Source organism: Barbus barbus, assembly GCF_936440315.1.
Source record: "Barbus barbus genome assembly, chromosome: 21".
Lineage (NCBI taxonomy): Eukaryota > Metazoa > Chordata > Actinopteri > Cypriniformes > Cyprinidae > Barbus > Barbus barbus.
In genome coordinates, this window is record NC_136749.1 from 22,628,589 (window position 1) to 22,650,594 (window position 22,006).

General features: G+C 36.2%; 1 protein-coding gene across 1 annotated transcript in view; it reads left to right on the plus strand.

Moving 5' to 3' along the window:
• Positions 1-4,500: 4,500 nt before the first annotated feature.
• The window catches only part of tsnare1 (T-SNARE Domain Containing 1), a 142,061-nt gene continuing 124,555 nt past the window's right edge, over positions 4,501-22,006 (plus strand). Inside the window, exon 1 of the mRNA XM_079444937.1 lies at positions 4,501-4,592. The gene's annotated coding sequence lies outside the window, so the exon portion shown is untranslated. The remainder of the gene's footprint in view (positions 4,593-22,006) is intronic.

Consider the following 22,006-nt stretch of genomic DNA (forward strand, 5'->3'; position numbering starts at 1 on the left):
CAAAGCATAATTTGAGCTTAAAGGGGTAATCAGATGCAAAATTCACTTTTACATGTTGTTTGAACAAATGTGTGTTGGCAATGTGTGTACACAACCACCCTATAATGATAAAAATTACACTAGCGTCTTACCTTAGAGCTGCCCTGAGTGAGCTATAACAGTTTCAATACTGGAGCAGGGATGTAGACAAGAATGGCTCCTAAGCGATTGAGGTGTTTTGTTGTTGGATGTAATAATGAACATAGTCACCATATACTCCCGACATTTGAGCTGCTGAAGATGCAGTGGATTACTGTTGTTTGTGAAGGGAATGCGCCCCCGATCTACCTAAATGCATCTATGTTCGCGCCAATCATTCGTGATCCAGCTTCACTTACAGCAGAAGTGAGTATAAGGGTTTTTTTTTATGAATCTTTGCAACCGCCTTTCCTAATAACATGCTAGTTAGCAAGTTTCACGGAGAATGTAGCTAAAGTAAAAAGTAAAGTAAAGTAAAGTCTCTCAGAGCATGGCTGTCACCCCACAGAAGAGAGGTGCGGGTTGAGCAGAGCTTATTAGCATTTAAAGCAACCTGCAAAAGAACAGGTTGATGTCTGCAGAGCTGATCTTGACAAGGTAAAATGGGTGTTGTTTTAAACTACCATTGAGAAATTTTAAGACCCTGAAGAATCATATCAACTTGTGGAAAACCCCTTTAAGCAAAAATAAATGTGTTCATTGTACTCCATAGTGACCAGGCAGTTTTGAGTCCTGAAACAGGAATGATCTGTCATGGACCCTCATTCAGCAAGGGATGTTTTTTTGGATGGTTTTGCACCTACTTGTGAATGGCTCACCAACATGTGTATATGAAAGTGCTAATTTTTTACTTCTCCATAGCCAGATTTGACAGTCCCCTCTATTACTACCTTGTTAGTCTTTTGATTCCCAATGATTTTGGTAAAAGTACATTGACTCAGTGCCGTTTTGCTCATTTTAGTTTTGGACAGGACTGTGTGAGTTATTCATAAACTAATGGTCAAGCAGGAGTCCAAAACGCTATTGAACGTGGAAATTCAAATTATAGTTTGAGAGGGGTTTGCAAATTGAGGGGCATATAAAATTCACCTGGGAAAAAAACAATAATGTTTCAGATACATACAGTAGTTAAATGTAAAAAAAAAAAAATAATAATGCAGGGATACTAATATTAAATTATACATGATACACATGAATGTTATCTTAAAATTTCTCCTCATAAATTTCTGCATATTTGGTATATTTTATATTAAAGAAAATGAATAAATTATGAAATGATACTACTGTATAACATAATAATAATACTAATAATACTACTACTAATAATATTCTTAAATAGATAGAATAAAAAAAGAATAGAGAAGCTAGTGTTAGTTTTTTCTTTAAAGAATAGAATCAGAATAGAGAGTGCTAGAGTTAGAGGGTCAAATACAGATGGAAGAGATGTGCTTTTAGCCTATTCTTGAAGATGGCTAAGGATGCAGTACAGTTCACACACACACACACACACACACACACACACACATATATATATATATATATATATATATATATATATATATATATATATATATATATTAGTAAGTTGTAAATACTGTGTGGAATGAAAAGTGGAATGTAATTTCTAAAAAAAAAAAAAAAAATATTCTAAATAAATATTCTCTCTTTAGTTCAACTAAAGCATATTAGTTTTAGATATGAACCCCCTTTTATTGGAGACATTCAAAAAAGTTTATTTGTATAGCGCTTTTTACGATACAAATCGTTGCAAAGCAGCTCTACAGGAAATTAAATATAATCAGTGGAATAACAGGATGCTAAATATGTTTTATATTGCAGTTGAAATTGCAATCAATTTTGCATAATTTTGCACAGTCACTTTGACCCAGAAACACATTCTCAGTTTTATGTACTGAAGCAAAAAGGAAAGTTTCAGCCAACATCTAAACAATCTCGGCAACGGCTCCGAGATGAAATGCAATAAAAACATAATTAGAAAGCTTTTTACCTTGAAGGAAAATATGTTCCTCGGTCAAGATGACAAAATGATCGAGTAGGTATATGCATATACCTAAGTTAAAAAATTGACACTTTTTCAGTTTTTTTTTCACATGAACGTTTATTTGACACAAATTTGTGAACAGTTGTTTACAGTAGATGTAAATATAATGACAATCAACTGAAAAGTTAGTATTAGTATTAGTATTAGTATTATGTTGTGATTGTTAATTATATCACTACTCCTCTCAAAACTCTCAGACAAAGATTAGGTCAAGAGGTGATTCTCTTATTTGAGCAGGAGGTGCGAATGAACAGGCCAGGATCTCTGAACCCCCAGAGTGGTGACACTGAGGAGGCCTGACAGACTGCTCCTCTGTCAGCAGATGGGCACCATCTATAATTCAGTCTGGAGACTGTTGCATGCTGCTTCATTTCATGTCCTATCACCATAGCTCTCTCACAGTCAGTGTAAGGAAACACAAGGGCCACATCTACCCCCTTAACAGTGACCCCTGAATCTGTATCGCACATCCCCACCTGTCACACATAAAAACTAAATGAGAACCAATAATAGACAGGTCTATAGCAGTGGAATGTGGTAGGCTTCAGAAATAATAAATTATTTTTAATCCACAGCAAATTCATGTTTCAGGTCCCTTTCTAGCATAGGGAATTATTTTATTCGTTCGTTTGTTCGCTTGTTCGTTTGTTTGTTCATTAATATATAATTAACAGCTAATATATTAATTATTTCCCGGACATTTGTTAAAACCCTTTTTTTTCATAAACAAAAATCACATAAAAATCAAAAAACAAAAATCACACACAATATTTAAAAATATTTAAATATTAAATATTAGTATTTATATAATTCCTGTTTAAAACTATTATTAATATTTATATTTGATATTGATATTTATTCTTAATATTATTCTTAATAATATTAATCTGAATAGTTTAAACATCTGTTCAAAAATATTTTTAATAAAAAATATATACACTACAGTCAAAAGTTTTTGAACAGTAAGATTTTTTTTTGTCTCACCAAGCCTGCAATTATTTGATCCAAAGTACAATGAAAACAGTAACATTTTGAAATATATATTTTTTACTATTTAAACAGCTATTTGAATATATTTTAAAATGTAATTTGTTCCTGTGATTTCAAAGCTGAATTTGTAGCTTTGAAAAGGATCATGTGACACTGAAGACTTGAGTAATGATGAAATTATTATTATAATGCAATACTATATGCATTTTATACATGTACACGATATAATTTAGGAATAATACAATAAAAGTGATACTCTCTAGGACATGGTAACATGAGGGATGGCTATTAATATTAATAGTCTTTTTCCAGTCATATTTTATTTCAATCTCCTGTAAACACTGCAGGTGTCATGATGGTCACTGGACCTTTAATTTAAAAGAGTTGAGTGGTCATTAAAACCCAGCTCTTTCACATATTATCATGTCAATTTCACTTCCATTTGGATGTGATTGAATGTGATAATGTCTAAGTGAGTTATTTACTATTCCATTAGTCTATCCGTTTCCACCGGTTTCCACAAATTTAATTCATTCGGTTGTGAACATGGCTTTTGATTGACAGGGTATACAGCTAATCACAGAGAAGTAGAGGAGTTGTCTCTTCCCTGGCTGTATTTCATGAATAATGCCGGTCCCGTGCGGCTGATGATGAATTCTGAGTGTCGTATTTGGACAGTGGTCCTGGCAGTGGCCTAGATCCGGACCCGAGGTTGACATGCATTTCATATGCAGACGGTGTGAGTGTGTGAAGGTCGAGGGGTGGCGGGAGTGACATCCTGTTTCACTTAATTCCGTTTCACTATGTACCGCCCCTCTCAGATGCTCTTTATTTAACAATTCCATCCACTTACCAGGAGCAGTGTGTGTGTGTGTGTGTGTGTGTGTGTGTGTAGCAGGAGGGAATGAGAAGACGGTAGGCCGTCTGTCAGGTCTGTAGCCTCCTTTAACCCAGAAGTGTTTGCTGATCCACCCACCCACGCGTGCACACAGACATGGGCTAATGTAATATTAACGGCCACTCTCTCTGCCCAATGCAGAAAGGTCATTTTCTCAGTTCAGTCTTTTCTACCACTTAATCCTCATCTTTTATTTATTTCCAGTGAGCCTATATTAAAAATAAAATTTTCGCAAAGCAAAAAAAAAAAAAAAATAAAGATTTTAATTGAAATTATTCCAATTTGCTACAAGATTTTCAACATAATTAGTAACATTATTTTTTATAATAATTATTTTTAATATTTACAATAATTCCTGCATTTCAAATGCATATATTTTGTCACAATATTACCACATTTTCTATATATTCATGTACTCTTTTAAATCTAGCTCAACATTAACACTTTCACTTGCTTCTCCAGATCAAACTACACATCCCATAATCCCACGTTTTCATTCAGGTCACATGATTATGAGCAAGGAGCAGATGGTACAGAGTCATGTGATGTTGTGAGCCGGGGTTGAATCTGAGAGGTTCTCTTGCGTCTGATGTTAGTGCTAAGTGCTCTCTCTCAAGAAAAAGGGTAATGTATGAAAATTAGCTTTGTTCATTTGTGACTCTAGTGATATGGATTGTTCTTTTAGGCTGAGAATATGTCAGGTGGAGGTCAGTGTTTAAGGATGGAGAGGAGGTGAGGGGAAGGGGGAGGGTAGGCCTGAAAGGATGCTCTCTTGTTACCGTGGCATTCAGAAAGAGCACTGTATGTTGGGATAATTGCATGTGATGTAATACATACAAACATAATGTCACATCTGTTATGTGGGCCGAAGACTGCGTTTATGAATTTCTGTGTTAATCCTGAGCTGTGGTATTTGGTTTATCATGGCTACATGAGGGGTCTGGATTTTTTTGGAGAGCTTTTGTTTGTGTCTTGTCTTCTTCTGCCCAATCGAATTTGGTTCAGTTGTTTACTTTTTACTGTTCTGCTGACCACTTGTTTAAGATTGGCCATAATAACACTTTTGTTTTGCATTGTTGGCCAAGTGAACCGAGCCTTGTGTTTTCACAATGTCTGTTGAACATGCACATGATGCTAAACTATGGCGAATAAATAGATTTTAAGCAGAAATAAATGATTTTGAGTGTAATTTAAAATTAAGTAACAAAGAGCTATTGCTTTTTAAATTTGAATGTAAGACAGTTCAGAATTTCGAAATTCAAAGTTCAAAGAAATTAATGTAACCTCATGTAATTCACAATTTTTAACCAGAAAAGTCATGTTGAATGCTGGCTTGACAAAGCTGTACAATCCCTATTGTTTAAAGGTTTATAGGCATTACTTATGTGTGTTTTGAATTGAATATTGTCTCTTCTCATCCACTTTTTTATTGCTTATGATATGATGTTCTCTCTGCTGAGGGCAAATGGGAAACTCATGTTTTCAGATACGTAAGAAGAAAGCCGTAATTATTGTAATATGTGTTCTGCCTCTTTACCACAACAGGTTTTTATTTCTATGATTACATAATGGTTTGTAATACAATTAAATCACTACCCGTGATTCTATCACATATGTATTCATTGCTCACTGAAATGGCAGTTTCCCACATTTTGTGAGGTTAGTTTTGCTTGCCTACATTGCTCATGTTCATCTACCGAAATCTGCCTTTCACCAAATTATTTAGGCTCAATGTCACATAATAGAATTGCCATTGGCTGTAAGTAAACTTAATGAGGAGAGACAATATGAACAATAGATTTTATAGGCATTTTTGTAATCATAATTGTTAAAGAAGTTATGATTGTCCATCATGAAGGACCTAAAGATCCATTATAATGTCATAAAGTCCACTGGTACTGGTATTTCTTTTGCATGGGCTAATGTTGAAAAGCTAAACAGTTTACCACAGCGTTTGTATTTTTACAACTGCATTACAGAAACTAATTCACTTCATACTAAAAAGTTCATACCTGTACATGTGCTTTTCAATAATTTGACTTCAGTTTGGAAGGGAATTTAAGTAGCCGTGCAGGTTTCAAAACAAGTTTGCAGTATATTGTATGTAAATCTGTTGATTCATGACAGTCAATAAATCTCTTGTGTTCTGTTGCTGTATATGTTTGTTTACAATTATACTAAATGAGAACCGATTCACGTTCCAAATGGAACCAATCCAGGATCCGGATCAGGGCTATGTTTCCCAAAAGCATCGTAAACCAAGTAGATTGGAGATCCATTGCCACCAATGGTCTCTATTATCAACTTATCTCATAATGCTTTTGAGAAACGCAGACCTGGATTGTGGTCTGCTAATTGCTACCTCTATGCTAGAGTGACTGCATTTTTAGTCAAGTTTAGTCTTTAATATTTCAAATGAATCTCATGTGTGTATCTATTGCAGCTAGGAATTAAAAACCATGTCATGAGAGGCTTGGTGAAATTTCTAAAGTGCCCCCCCCCCCCCCCCCCCCCAATCGTTCCTATGCTCCAGCTGATAAGACTAATTGCAAAATAAGTCAGTTTACCTCGGCATGTATCACATTTGTTCAAGTACGATGGATTACATCATACATTTTCATTAATTAAAGCAAATCTTTTTGGTTCAAGAGAAAGATAGAAGACTATAGAAGTGCAGTGCATTCTGGGAGGCGAGATTAATTCTTATTCCCATCACATTGCTCTCTTTCTCCACTTCACCTTATCAAACAAAACTGCTCTGGACTTGCTGTCGGGGCATGACAGTTCACAAAGTCCTACTTGAGTTTTAAAGCAAACCTTGAGGTCTGTTTTAGTTCCTGAAGCTGCCAGACATCTCTCTCTGACTTCAATTTGAAGAAACTGATGAGATAGCAAGAACCCATGTTCCCTACACCAGTGTGATCAGAATGCAATTACAACATCGTGGTCCACATCTCAGGACCACTTTCATGATTACACTTGCTTTTGATTAGGTTGAGAAAGCAAGTTGACACAATGGCATCATAATTAAGAAGGCAATTGTCACATCTCGAAAAATGGTGCATCGTTGGACATAATTTCCCTGCCAATCTAAAGATTATGTTGTGCTTGTGACTCGGGTGGGATTGGGTTGTAATTACTTGATTGCATAAGTAAGTAACTCGAAATCTGTGTAATTGGACTGCATTATGCAGCCAGTTGGGAAAGAGCCAGGCTGAGATTTAATATGTGTACCCATGCAGACAAGAGGTTTCACCCAACAAGATAACGAGCCACGTGCTTTGGAGATGTGTGAGTAATGAGTGGACAACTGTTAGGTATAATTCAACTAATAATTGTTGTAATAAAAAGTGCTTAAATATAAGGTATGAGACACAAGCTATTCAGGGTCACTTAGTTTTTAAAATGTTTCACTTGTTTAGCCAGATATTTAAATAACTATAATACAATCCCATGAAGCATTGTGAATGACTTAACTGAATAAAATAAATATATTTTTTAAAGAAGCCATTTATGCTTACTAAAGCTGAATTTAAATGATAAAAATACAGTAAAATAACAATATTCTGAAATATTCTTACAATTTAAAATACATGTTTTCTATTGTATTATAATTTAAAATATAATTTATTCCTGTGATGGCAAATCTGAGTTTTCAGCTGGCATTACTCCAGTCTTCAGCCTTTCTTTGGCAACCCAACTGAAATGTTTATGTATGCATATACCTGTAGCTTATTGAATGTTTATTGTAAAGCTACACCATATGGTTTGTGACCAGCCATTCAGATAAAATGTCATTTGATGTTTGTTATGATGTCAACTCATGAGATTAAAAAGGTCAGATCTGGTTATTCCATCAGTTTTCTGTTTGCACAAACTCTTTAACATTTTCTAGCTGCACTCACCTTGGCCTGTAACGTGCCTCAGATATCCGAGAGATTTGATTGTCGTCGGCTTCATTTTTGTCGCCTCATGTGATTAGAGGAAGCCATTGATTGTATCATATTAGCTGAGTAATTGATTGTAACTGGTTATTAACCTCTAAGAACTTTATGTCCAGTGTGCCATTGCATGAGGACAGGCCTTAATCACTCACAAATGGCAGCCATTAATGAGATTAGTTCCTGGTTCTGCTCCGTAACTTTATTTGTTCCAGGAGGCATTGACAAGGGCATCCAGATGCTGAAGTTTACTTTTCTGTGAATTGATTTCTTTCCTGTTTAACGACATTCTTTGTCACCTTGATAAATGTGGGCTTACTGAATGTAAACTACAATAAATATGACTTTTTAAATACAGTGCGATAGCACTTTTGCAATCCAGGCTTTTGAGCATGCTTATGAAGCCGGATCTGATATGATCTCAAAAAGACATTTTCTGGCTTTGATTATAGATGAGATTACGGAAGATCTGAGATTCAATACCTGCACAGCATGACTATCTGTTCTATAGATAGGGCTACTGCACACTGTGTTTCAGTGTTTATCTGGTATACATCACTGGTTATTACTTTCGCAAAGCGATTCGCAGAGGACAACTTTGTTATCTGGTAATACTTGAAGTGTACCATCATATAACGAGAGCCAAAGCCTAAAATAGTTTCTCCACATTATCAGATGGTGTATTAAAATGACACACACTTTGACAGGTTATGGAAAATGGGCAAATAATGTGACTCATCGATGGCAGATTTTACCATCTGCCACATTATGTCAGAGAGACTCACCAACACATAAATGCTTAAAACTCATGGCAGGTACTAATGTACACCTGCATATTTTTTTTTTTTTTGGTAAGTTTTTTTTTTTTTTTTTCTAAATCATTGTAGCTTTTAGATACATCTGTCAATGAAGACTACACTAACAAAAAAAGTACTACTGTATTACCATGGTTTTCTAATTGTATTACCAGAGCAGAATACTTAACGTTTTTATTGCTGAATGCTAAATTATCTCTCTTAAATGTAATGAATAATGTATTTTGAGTGCAAAAAAACTGTTTAATATTTTAGTCAGTCAGATGTTATTTCAATAAGCATAAGCAGGGTTCATTCAGTGAAGGTCAAACTGATTGTGTGGTATGTTTTGGATTCACTAAAAAGAACTGGCTTGTATGAGTCATTTGTTCATGAATTGGACACAAGCACATCTTTCTGTTAAGTTGTTATAATTGATTACTCATGTTATATACAGTATATATATACACACACATACACAGTGCCCTCCAAAAGTATTGGACAAAATTGCTCTGTTGGCTGTGGAGTCAAGGGCAAGGGCATACATATGCTGTGGAGTCAAGGGTATATATATATATATATATATATATATATATATATATATATATATATATATATATATGTATATTCTTGACTCCACAGCATATATATGCCCTTGCCCTTGACTCCAGGGGTGTTTCCACTTTTGAAGGGCATATGCCCTCCAAAAGTGGAAACACCCCTGGCAAAGTGTGGTTTTGGACGATATCAGCATAAATCCTTATCATTTTTTGGTGCAAATACATTAAAGTAACTTGACATTATAATTGAAGACCAGCAATAAAACACAATAATGGCAATATACAGTATACATGTCAAAGTCAGACATGCCCCTTTGCCAGCTGTGATGGCTGGTTACTGGTTTAAACTTGGCCCACTGTAGCTTCAACAATTGATTGCCATTTCAAAGTCAATGTTTGAATAAACTGACAGCACGGATGCCCAGATTATGCAGAGCTGTAATAGCTGCTAATGGTGGATATTTTGATGAATCCAAAATTTAAGTTTTTTCTATGTATAAACTGTTTATGTAATAAAATATGTTTTCGTAGTTTGTGTTGTCCCTTATCAGTGCAAAATGACCACAAATTAAAATGGATTCATGCCAATATTGTCCAAAACCCCATTTTTCTAGGGCGTTTCCAAACTTTTGGAGGGCAGTATGTATATATATTTATCCGATCACATTAAAATTAGAATTATTTATTTTACATGGGCAGTGCAGATTAAATAACATTGCACACACAGAAACTGTTTCTCATTTGACTGACATGAGGTTTTTTTTTTTTTTTTTTTTTTTCATATCTGCTTTATTTTGTGGACAATACAGGAGAAGTATTTAAAAAAAAAAGTATTCTAACAAAATTTGATCTGAGATAACTTTAAAATTAAGGGCGCCTGAAAATATAATTGGGCTGAATACTGTTATTCAGCTTCATTTTTTGAGTTGAATACATAATGCTGTTATATCCATTCTTTTGCAACCCTGCATATTACCATTTCATACAATCACTATACAATGGTAAGTTCAAAGTTCATATTTATTCAGCATGAATTTATTCCATTCACTTTTATCAACCTTTTTTTTTCCCCCACAATGACATGTTGCTGGACCCTGCCAAGGAGACGTCCTGTGTGTCCTTCCTTATCTCATTTGGGCCAGCTATGCCATGATTATGTTGGATTGTGGGAAACCCATCACCAGGATGCACTGTAGCTGTAGGGGGAAACATATGTGGTGTGGGGAGAGAACCAGAAGGCTGGAACTTGGAGGTCCAGTGTACCATCTGTTTCCCTCCCCTTCATGAGCCAGGGAGCCCTCAGAGCTCACAGTGAGATCTGCTCTCCCAAAACCAAACCCTAAAACAGCTTGTAATCCCAAAGGGGGGGTCATAACCATGTCCAGCAGTGGCATACAGCACTGGCAGCCAAAACAGCCTTGGGTTCTGTGTAAATGTCTACATACATCACATGCCATCATCTCGTTAAATGGCGGAATTGCTGCCATTATGAGAAAACCAAAGATGATTTACCCTAGAAGCTAATTTTGGACACAAATTGTTACGTTCTGATGAATACCACACTCATGTATGCCAGCATGTGGCCACAAGTTTAACCTTGACACATGTGCTTCCACAAATAGAAACAAACTAACATTACTAATTTGTTTTATTCAGAGCAAACATTGTCAATTTTGTCTCAGCATTGTGTGAAAGCTTTGTCTGTGGTTGCATGTGGTGACAGTCAGTGAGGGAGGTTTTACAATTGATCAGTATTGATTTACAATCAATAAAAAAATTGCAATGGGTTTTATTAGTATATCTTTTTTTTTGTTAATTTCCTCCCATACACAAACTTTCACTTTCATTATAATGTTTAAGATAACAGCCCAATACGTTATAATATAGTGGACGAACAGAACAAATCACGTTCAGTATATACAGAAATATTTTTTTTTTTTACATAATTTGGAATTGCATTCAATATTTCAGCAAAATGTATCAATTGAATCAATTTTCGTGGAATTCACACGACTCCAGTCCAGTGACTACTTGTGAAGTGAAAAGCTGCATGTTTGTCATAACTTCAAACCATTGTTTCCAGCTGAAATACAAGTCTTTTATCTATAATATTGCTCTCTCCAGTGAAAAAATTAGCTCATCTGAATCAGGAGAGAAATGTAGTCCAAAACAGTCCAATGCAGTCCAAAATTTATTTTGATAAATTTTGATAGCAGAGGATGGACTTTTAAATTTTTACTAGAGGAAACATAGCTGTGGATTATGCACTGCATATGATCCATTGGTGAGCAAGTTATGTACTGCTAAATTTCGCAAAATCTGTTCCAATGAAGAAATAAACTAAAATCTACATATTGGATGGCCTGAGGATGAGTAGATTTTCAGCAATTTTAATTTTTTTGTGTGACGTTTTGCTTTAATTTATTAAGTTTCCTTTTAACTTTTTCAAAGCAACTAAGAAAAAGAAAATAGAAAAAATGCCTGCCATTTGCACAAATTAAAAATCATTTGACTTTACATGGATCTATTATTATGTACATGAGCAAATTTTCTTAAACAACAGTTAATTTTTGTCACTTGTGTTAATTTTGAATGGACTTTTGAGGAGTTTCAGCCTCAGTTTCCCTTTATCTGATGGACTGCCACTGGATGTGTGTAGCCTGCTGTGTTGGAATATGCCAAATAATCTTGTATTTGTCACCCAGCTCTGCATCATTGTGTGTGCTTCTGGCTAGCATTTGCCCAGACACCCAGACTTACCATTCAAACTCTCCATTTCTATTTATAGCTCTTTTACTAGCTCTATCGATGTGGTGACTTGTCCTCGTACTGCTGTTAGTACACATGCTGACTTGTTGAGATGGTCTTAGGTTTCATCCCAACATACTGGAATTGAATTGAAATGAGTAAGACTGTGTTTAGCCCTTAAGCGTCACATCAGTGGAGTCCTACCACATCTCCTCTGATTGACCTCACCACGCTCCTGCCCAAAATAAGGCTGTAGATGAAGCGTGCAATGTTGTTGTTTCAGTCTGTGCAATTGCAAGCTTCCTTTAGCTTCATCATTTTTGTTTACCTTTTTGTTTTGCAGTATTTATGGAAGCCTGTTTATGTATCAGTTATTTCTTGTATTTCTTTTAACAATTCAATTCAAGTTTATTTGTCTAGCACATTTCACAATTTTAATCGTTGCAAAGCAGTTTTACAGGAAATTAAGTTTCTACAATATATTTAGTAGTAGCTTATCAGTGGTGACTATGCCAAGTTGATGTACATATGACAGAAATGTACAGTAAACATCAGTTAATGACGAAATCAAACAGACAATGAACACTATTAACAGAAAGGATTATATGTTCCAATCAAACTTACAGCAAAATTTGGTAGTTGTGTTGTTTCAGGATTGGCATCATCTGAGGTCCTCTGAGGGGTTGGCATCATCTCTTCTCAGGTGTCCGGTCATCTCAGATCTTTTAAGGGTTGGATCCAGACTGAAGCTTGTGTAATCCATAGTTACCATGTTTACCCTTGTTACCCTAGTTTCTCACACTAGTGTAATCCCTAGTGCAAAAGAGAAACAAATAGAGACATAATTAGAGTAGCTGCTGTTCCAACCCAGCAAAAATGATTTGGTCAACCCCTGCTAAAGAATAATAATGTGCATTTGGTCAGATATAACTGCAGTACAAGATTATGAGATGCATTATATGAATGATTGGCTAAAGAGATGTGTGTTTAATCTGGATTTAAACGAGTGAGTGTGTCTGAACCCCGATCGTTATCAGGAAGGCTATTCCAGGGTTTGGGAGCCAAATGCGAAAAAAGCTCTATCTCCTGTAGTGGACTAGGTACTACCAAAAGTCCAGAGTTTTGCGACTTAAGGGAGCGTGATGGATTGTAGCGAGATAGAAGACTAGTTAGGTACGCAGGAGCTAAACCATTAATGGCCTTATAGGTAAGTAATAATATTTTGTAGCTGATATGGAACTTAATAGGTAGCCAGTGCAGATACCTTAAAATTGGGGTAATATGATCATATTTTGTGCATTTTGGACTAGCTTGTTTATTGAAGATGCAGGACAACCACCTAGCAGTGCATTACAATATTCCAGTCTAGAGTGAACTAGATTTTCTGCATCAGAAACAGATAACAGATAACAAGAATTAATATCTTACAATTTCAATTTATATCTCACAGTATGCCTTTATATGTCATAGTTATGACTTTATCTCAAAATTGCTACTTGCGTTTTCTACCTTAGTGTGACTTCATGTCTTCCAATATGACTTTTCATCTCATACTATAATTAACTCATAAATTCTGAAAAATGTCATAAAATTCTCTTAATCTAATAAATTTGGCTTTTGGACTTTTGGATTTTGATTATCTCATTACTTCAAGATTTTGTCAGAATTTTGACTTTTTGTCAGAATTTTGATGTCAGTTGACTGTCAGAATTATGACTAACTCATAATGTTGACTATTTCATGACTTATTTCATAGCTATGCGTTTTCGACTCATGACTGTGACCTAGTACACTGTAAAAAGTGATAAGTTGACTTTACTTAAAAAATTGAGGAAACCCCTTGCCTTAAAATTAAGTAAATAATAATTTGACAATTCATTTACATTTAGCAGACGCTTTTATCCAAAGCGATTTACAGTATATTACATGTATATATTCAGGCTATACATTTTTTATCCGTGTGGATGTTCCCTGGGAATTGAACCCATGACCTTTTGCACTGTTAATGCAATGCTCTACCACTGAGCCACAGGAACACTATTCACTGCAGAAGGGCCTTTGGATCCCAGGTGACTCATTTTAAATAAATTATGAGGCAGAATCCTGACAATTCACTCAACTTAATTATTAAAATTATTATTTACTTGATCATTTTAAGGCAAGGGGTTTCCTCATTTTTTTTAAGTTAAGTCAACTTATCACTTTTTACAGTGTATGTTATATTTCTGACTTTTCAGAATTTTGAGTTTGTATGTCCTAATTATGATTTGCCAATGTATTTTATTGTCATGCGTTATTCAGTGGGCTTTCATATAATCATGAGTAAATCTTTAAAACATGATTTCATATTGTATTTATTTATTTAAGTAGAAACGGTGCGAGCCAGTGACAATTTTTTAATTATTATTTTTTTATTTGTTTTTTGTTAGATGGATATAGAAAGCAGGATGGAGCGTGGATGCATTAAAAGCATTATCTCAGCATACACAGGCCATGTGTTTATCTGCTGAGTGAAGCAAAACACCTAAAAGGAAAGATTGTAAAGACATAATTTGCAGCTAAGTGCATCTGCATAACAAAGTTCTGTATCTGCATCGTTTGCGCTGCTGTGCCATTATAAATCTAGAAATGGTCATGAACCATTTTTATGTGTTTTCAAATTTCACATTATGTGTTTTCCCTATGGTTTTGAGGTTATAGTAGTAGCAATTAATCTTCATAGAATATCACACCTAAAGTCATGCACAAAAGCAGCTAAAAAAGCCTAACCGACTGATATGAAGGGGTTTGTGGGTAATTTAGATGGCGACTATATGCAAATAGATTGTTGCTTGTGGGCTGCGCTCAGATCTCGAATTTGAAAACTTTCCAGCCAGGATGGCTTTGTCTGTCTTCCATTCACAGTGGAAAAACTGCAGAAGGGCCTTTGGATCCCAGGTGACTCATTTTAAATAAATTATGAGGCAGAATATGTTGATAAAGCCAAATGACACATAAACAGCAGGGTCAGACTTGCATTATAATCCAAATGCACGGAGGGGTTTATTGAAAAAAAACAAAAACAAAACGTGTGACCAGTCTTCTTAGAGCTCTCTAACAAATGAAATCATTAAAGTCTCTGTTCTGTTCTTCTCTCCTTTTCTAACAGAAGGTTACTGAATTTTTCTCTCACCGTGTGGACAGGCTGTGCTTTAAGTGTTATTGATACTTACCTGGCCCAGCTGTCTTCATATCTTATAAATGTGACAGGCTGGCTTGTTTTTGATGATACTATCTTTTATAAATAGAGCAGCTGGTCTTATATGGAACCAGCTGTATAAAAACCTCTCCATCATCAAGAACTTGGTGATGCAGGCCACAGACTCAGATTTCTTAGTTCACCGACCTCTTATTATATACAAGTTGCCAGAAACACTGGGTCTCATTCTCTTATAATTGCATCTACATTTTCTTATCCTTACAAATTTGTCAACAGGTGCTTAAGCGCATAAATTTGTTCTTCCCCTCATTCTGATGTTGATGAATCCAGATTATTCTAAATGAGAGAGCACATGCCCACAGGTGGTAATTAGCATAATACACGCCCAAACTATATCTATATATGTGCTTTCCACACAGCCTATATATAGCCATTTGTCACTCTCTGCAAGCATATGCTTAAACAAAAGCATAAACACACATCTAGATTTTTTAAATAAAGCAAGTGTGCCATTCACAAAACTGATTGAATAAATGAACACCTTATATAAAGGTCAGTGACTATCTTGTTCATAGTTGGTCAATGCTTATCAAAGATTCAGTAAGGAAACTCTAATTTCAAGTGTGTGTGTGTGTGTTTAATAATTATCAGTAAACCAGCAGATTTACCAATCTCTAATAATTTAAATAACTCAGATGTTGTTTGTTTTTCACAAAGAAGTGCACACTTTCATCCTTTTTTCTTTAAATTTCAGTCATGTTTACATTTTTCCTCTGGGTCAGGAGGGTAGTCGGTAAATGGGTTTAGCTTTTACTGAGTGCAGTTAGTCACACTTTCTCTGTTAAAACGACTTGTTTTCTGGTAATCTTAAAATAAAATATAATAAACCATGACCAAAATTGTGTAAGAACCAAAAATGGACCAAATAATTAAATTATTAAAGTCATGTTCCAGGCATGCTTTCAATTACATCAATCAATCAATCAATCAATAAATCAATCAATCAATCAATCAATCAATCAATCAATCAATCAATCAATCAGTCAGTCAGTCAGTCAGTCAGTCAGTCAGTCAGTCAGTAAATAAAGTTATGAAATGTGGAATTTAGCCATGTGCTTGAAATGGAAGTCTATAGGGAGGATTAGTGGGTTTAGAAGCAGAAATCTAAAAAAAAATAATGTTTGTTAAAGGGGTCATATGATGCTATTTTAAATATCATTATTTTTGTGTATTTGGTGTAACAGAACTTGTTGACATGCTTTAATTGTCAAAAAACATTATTTTTCAAATATTGTACATTATTGTAGTTCCTCTATGCCCAGCCTCTCTCAAATGGGTAATTTTCTATAAAGAAAATAACTCAGCAGAGTGACAAATGGCTATATATAGGCTGTGTGGAAAGCACATATTCCAACAAGTGCAGTCTGCTCTGATTGGCCAACTGACCCAGTGCATTGTGATTGGCCGAACACCACAAGCATGCATCTGAAATGTAACTCCCCTTACCATAATCGCGAGCTTCAGCTTTCAAGTTAGTTTTATCAGTTCAAGCCTGAGAGGGGAACAGAGTCACGTGACAGACACAGTAATGATGCTCCTATGTATTTGCAGTACACAAGTCGCGGTTAAGACGATTTCTGATGGGCTGTAGGGTTCACTCTGCTGTGATGTGACCCTGTTCCCCTCACACACACAACATGTTATTTGCAAAACGCATTTGAACAGTCAATAGCAAATACTTGAACTAATAACAAAACATGCTTGCAGTCGCTGATTCAGAAGCTCCAGATTGTCATAGCAAAGTCGGAATTCACCCCTTTTTTTTTTCTTTTTTTTTTTTTAAATGGTCTTTGTGCATTGCCAGCCTTGTACTCTCCTAGGCTCACAAAACAGTCATCCATAAAACGCGTTGCACAAATTCGAACATTTGGGTTGTGCTGTTGTGTTGTAAATAAATCTTAACCAATGATAAAGTGCTTTTGCTTTCGCACAAAAACACATAGCGTCTCCCTGACATGGCTGCATCAAAACTAACTGCAGTTACTGAAACCACACCTTCTTTCTTTGCATGAACATTTGGGCGGCATTACGCAAATATTTCCACATCGTGACGTAGATAGGTAAGGGCGTGTTTGAATGAGCCATTTTAGGGGGGCGTGGACGAGTCTTAACTTTTATAAAGCATATCTCTTTGGGTTTGAGACTTTAGTCTTTGCAACTTTAGGGATCTCATCTATGCACGAACAGTTTGTAACAATCCAAAGAGAAAGGAAAACTTGAAATCGCCTCGTATGAATTTTTAAAGAATTTGCATACATTTTTAGAAATGTTGGTAACACTTTAGTATAAGGAAAAATTATCACTATTAACTAGTTGCTTATTAGCATGTCTATTAACATATTGGCTGTTTATTAGTACTTATAAAGCACGTATTCTGCATGACCATTCTACATCCTACATGCTTTATTGAGGCAAAAGTCACAGTTAATGGTTTATTAATAGCGAAAATTGGACCTTAAAATAAGGTGTGACCAAAATGTTTATTAAATTAAATTGTTAATAGATGATTAGATACTTGAATTTTTAACATTAGTTTAAGTGTTGTACAGTTTCCCCAAAGGCTTTTATCTTTAGTGCTTTGCTAAGTGCAAAATAAGGGAGGAGCCAAAAAATTTTTCTGTGTTTCTGTGATGCTCTTCATGTAAGCTGTATGCTCCTTCACCAAAAATAGTAGGCTGTTTCCCAGTAAATGAAATCGAAGACCAAATGCAGACACACTATTGACATTTTTGAAATACTCATAAGCTTTTTACTTTGTTTGCCAAACAATGCTGCTATGAAGATAAGCACCTCTGGCATAAAAAATAAGACACGGGCTAATAATTTTCCCATTGTACTATTTTCAAAAGCCATGTATTTCCCAGACCTCTTGTTAAGACTGATTACTTGGAAAATTGTGTTGCGCTATCCTTGGATCTCTCAGCAGAATCCTGTTAGGGAATTCTCAGCAAGCTATGAGCGTGAGATAGTGGGAGAGATTACGTTTAACTCACATCCTCCCCCTCATCATTAACAAGCTTGTTAGACGGGGTGTTTTAATGATGGAATTTGTTTGTTCGCCAGCTAGTTTTGGTGGCTGGTTTGGAGACAAACCATGAATGAAAACATGACCTAGTGTGCTCCGTGAATAATTGTGGAACACTGAGTCATCAGCTTAGCCACTGCTTCCTTGTTTTATCTAAAGGGAGCTTAACAAAGTTGCGAAACAAAGTTGACATCCCTCTACTTCCTTTCTGGTGGATAGCTTGATGTCTAAATGACGCTCATGGCATGTGGTAAATGTGTGAGTGCTGTGAAGTGGCTGATGTTGCGTAAAAAGGGTGAATCACTTGCACTAGCTAGCATGACTTAGTCCGCTACCCGATGATGGCCGCTCGAACTGGTAGGGGAGGCTGGATGGAGGTTATTTTTGGGCGAAAACTTGGCAATTTATCTCAACAATGAGTTTTTCTTATGTGCGACAGGGCAATTGTACTGTCTAAATTTGGGTGGGTGTGTGTGGGGGTGAGTGCATGTGTCCTTCACTCTCTGCTTTTGGAAGTGAATGTCAACACCATTCGAGCAAAGACTTTTGAAGGGGCAGCTTTAGAGATTGAAGCTTTTAAAATCTAACGAGCAATCCCACTGTTTTCAAGTCTGACAAGAATACAAAGAGAAAGAGACAAATCACAGTGGAAGAAAACCTGTTCCTCACACCATGTTGCTTAAAAGTGAGGCTCCAAACTCAAGAGTGATAACTTCGCTCCATGTTAAAGGGATAGTTTTATATAAAAAATTTAATTCTGGTATCATATACTTATACTCATGTTGCTGCAGATCCCTGTTTTTTCCCCTCTAGTGAAAAAAGAGATGTTTCAGTGTCCAAGCTGTACTTTCCATATAATGAAAGTATGAGATGATCAATAAAAATAGGTTTTGCTTCGCAAAACGATAATTAGAGGAAACCGTAATGGTGACTAGATATCTCTTAGGGTGCTTTCACACTTGGTTCGATTGCCTGGTCCGAACCAGAGTTCGATTGCTCCCCCCCTCCCCCTGCTGGACTGCGTTCATATTTTATTTGGGTCCGAACCACGGTTCGTTTGCATCATCAAGCCAGCAGCTGGTTACCCCGTTGCTTAGTAACGATGGTGCAGGAGAAGGCAGAAAAATGCATTACATTGCTCTTTGCACTTTTATATATTGACGTTTTTGAACCATTCGTTTTGTTTTCAAAGCTTCAGTGCATAATACCACTTACGTCTGTCTTACGAATGTACTGCAGATGCATACCAGTGCTATATCACGAGCAATTCGTACGTATTTTACGAGGTGGCTAATTCGTACGAATTCATACGACCTCACTCGTACGATTTTGTATGATTTGTCTAAGCACCATTAATGGGTAGGTTTAGGGGCGGGGTTAGGTGTAGGTCATTCGTACAAATTCATACAAACTGGCAACTCGTAAAATATGTACGATTTAGCAAAAATTTTATGAATTTGTACGAGTGAGGTCATACGAATTAGCCACAGGGCCGGCGCCAAAGGGGGGCACTCGCGGGCCGTGCCCCCGCAAACGAGTTACTGTGCCCCACCACTTTCCATCCTCCCTCCTCCTTGTTGAACGCGATCGATTTTGAAAGCGAAAGTACTGATAAAACAGCACACATAAGATAGATATACACGCAAAATTCCGCATTTGAACAGTCAATAGAAAATACTTGAACTAATAACAAAGCATACTTTCAGTCAGTGATTCAGAAGTGCTAGATTGTCTTAGCGAAGTCAGAATTGACCCTTTTTTTTTTTTTTTTTTTTTTTGAAATAGCCTTCGTGCATAGCCAGCCTTGTAGTCTACTAGGTTCACAAAACTGTCGTGCACGTGCCCCTTCAGATTTTTGAGTCAAATGGATTTTGAATGCAGCTTCCAAAAGACAAAAAATAGCTAATTCATATTTTCTATATTTGATACAATCACACCGGCGTGATTAGAACATTCAGCGTGTCTATCATCTGCTGCTAAATTCAAATCTGCGTTCGCTGGCGCTGAGCAGAGACAGTCTATGTCTATTATAACCAATCACACACGATGCTGTTGAGTTTATGAATACAATGACCAATCATAGGTGTTCAGATGAGTCATCGCCACAACGCAGTGTTTTCTTCACTCGCTCGCTGACTGAGTACCTCTTTCTGGCGAATTCTCTCCTCAGAAACAACAAAGTGCAAATGTGTGTACGAATATGTAAGTAAGATTCATTTCATAGTGTAAACAGCTTCAGTGATTTTAATGGGAGTTTTTGAGAGTGCTTGGACTCTAGACTGTCAGTAAAAATGTTCTTTGATTAATGTAGCTAAATGTTCTTTGCTCTCTTTCTTTACACTGAAAGTGTTATGATGTAGCCTAACTTACAATGTTTTTATTCACATTAACTTTCAATGTTAAATTCACATTAAATATAAAGTTAGTCGTATTAAAATATGTTATGGCATGACACCCATATCTGTTAATTAAGTAAACAGACAGGTTTTTTATACATTGTTAATAGATTACATTATTAGGTAACTTTGACCATAGCCCACTAAATCAACTAACATAATCTATAAAGGTGAGAATCAAGATATTTCATGATATAGTTAATGCGTTTGGGAATGCTTCGAATAAAAAGGAAAAAGTAAATAAAACATAAGTGCTGTTGTAGCTGCTGTGTGTCACATGACGACCCCAACCAAACCCCCCTCTCCCCCCAACTCGTACCCCCTCAAAAATAATGAGTGCATGACGCCCCTGACTGCGGTTACTGAAACCAAGCCTTCTTTCTTTGCATGAACATTTGGGCAGCATTATGAAAATATTTCCACATCGTGACATAGACATGTGAGGGCGTGTTTGAATGAGCTGTTTTAGGGGGGTGTGGACGAATCTTAACTTTTATAAAGAATATCCCTTTTGTGGTTTGAGACTTTAGTCTTTGCAACTTTAGGGATCTCACTATGGACAGCTTGTAACACTCCAAAGTGAAAGGAAATCTTGAAATCGCATCATATGACCCCCTTAAGGTTATGATTATGAAGTGAGCGAAGTGACATACTGGTGACATATGGTGACCCATACTCGGAATTCGTGCTCTGCATTTAACCCATCCAACGTGCACACACACAGCAGTGAACACACACACACCGTGAACACACACCCGGAGCAGTGGGCAGCCATTTATGCTGCGGCACCTGGGGAGCAGTTGGGGCACCTCAGTCGTGGTATTGAGGGTGGAGAGAGCGCTGTACATTCACTCCCCCCACCTACAATTCCTGCCGGCCCGAGACTCGAACCCACAACCTTTGGATTACGAGTCCGACTCTCTAACCATTAGGCCACGACTTCCCTTATGATATGATTAAGGGGGATTGACAGCGTTTATATAATCCAAACGAACCTAACTCTGATGTCAATCAAATCCGGGTGCGCACCAAAAGTGCTAGTGTGAAGGCTTCCCCTTAGGATCCAAAAATAAGGGGATTTTGTTACTAAATTAAATCTAAACACATTATTGTATGGCTATACTCTTGTTAATTTACACTTTTTTTAATCTTAAGATCAGCATTTATAAGATGTATTCCATCTGAACAGTTCTAAGGTAAAGTGATCATGTTTTTGTCAATGGATAATTTATTTAAATATCCGGGACCTCTTCAGAATGGCCCCTGGTGGCATGTTGTAAGTGTTTTTATTATTTACATTTAGTGATTTAGCAGG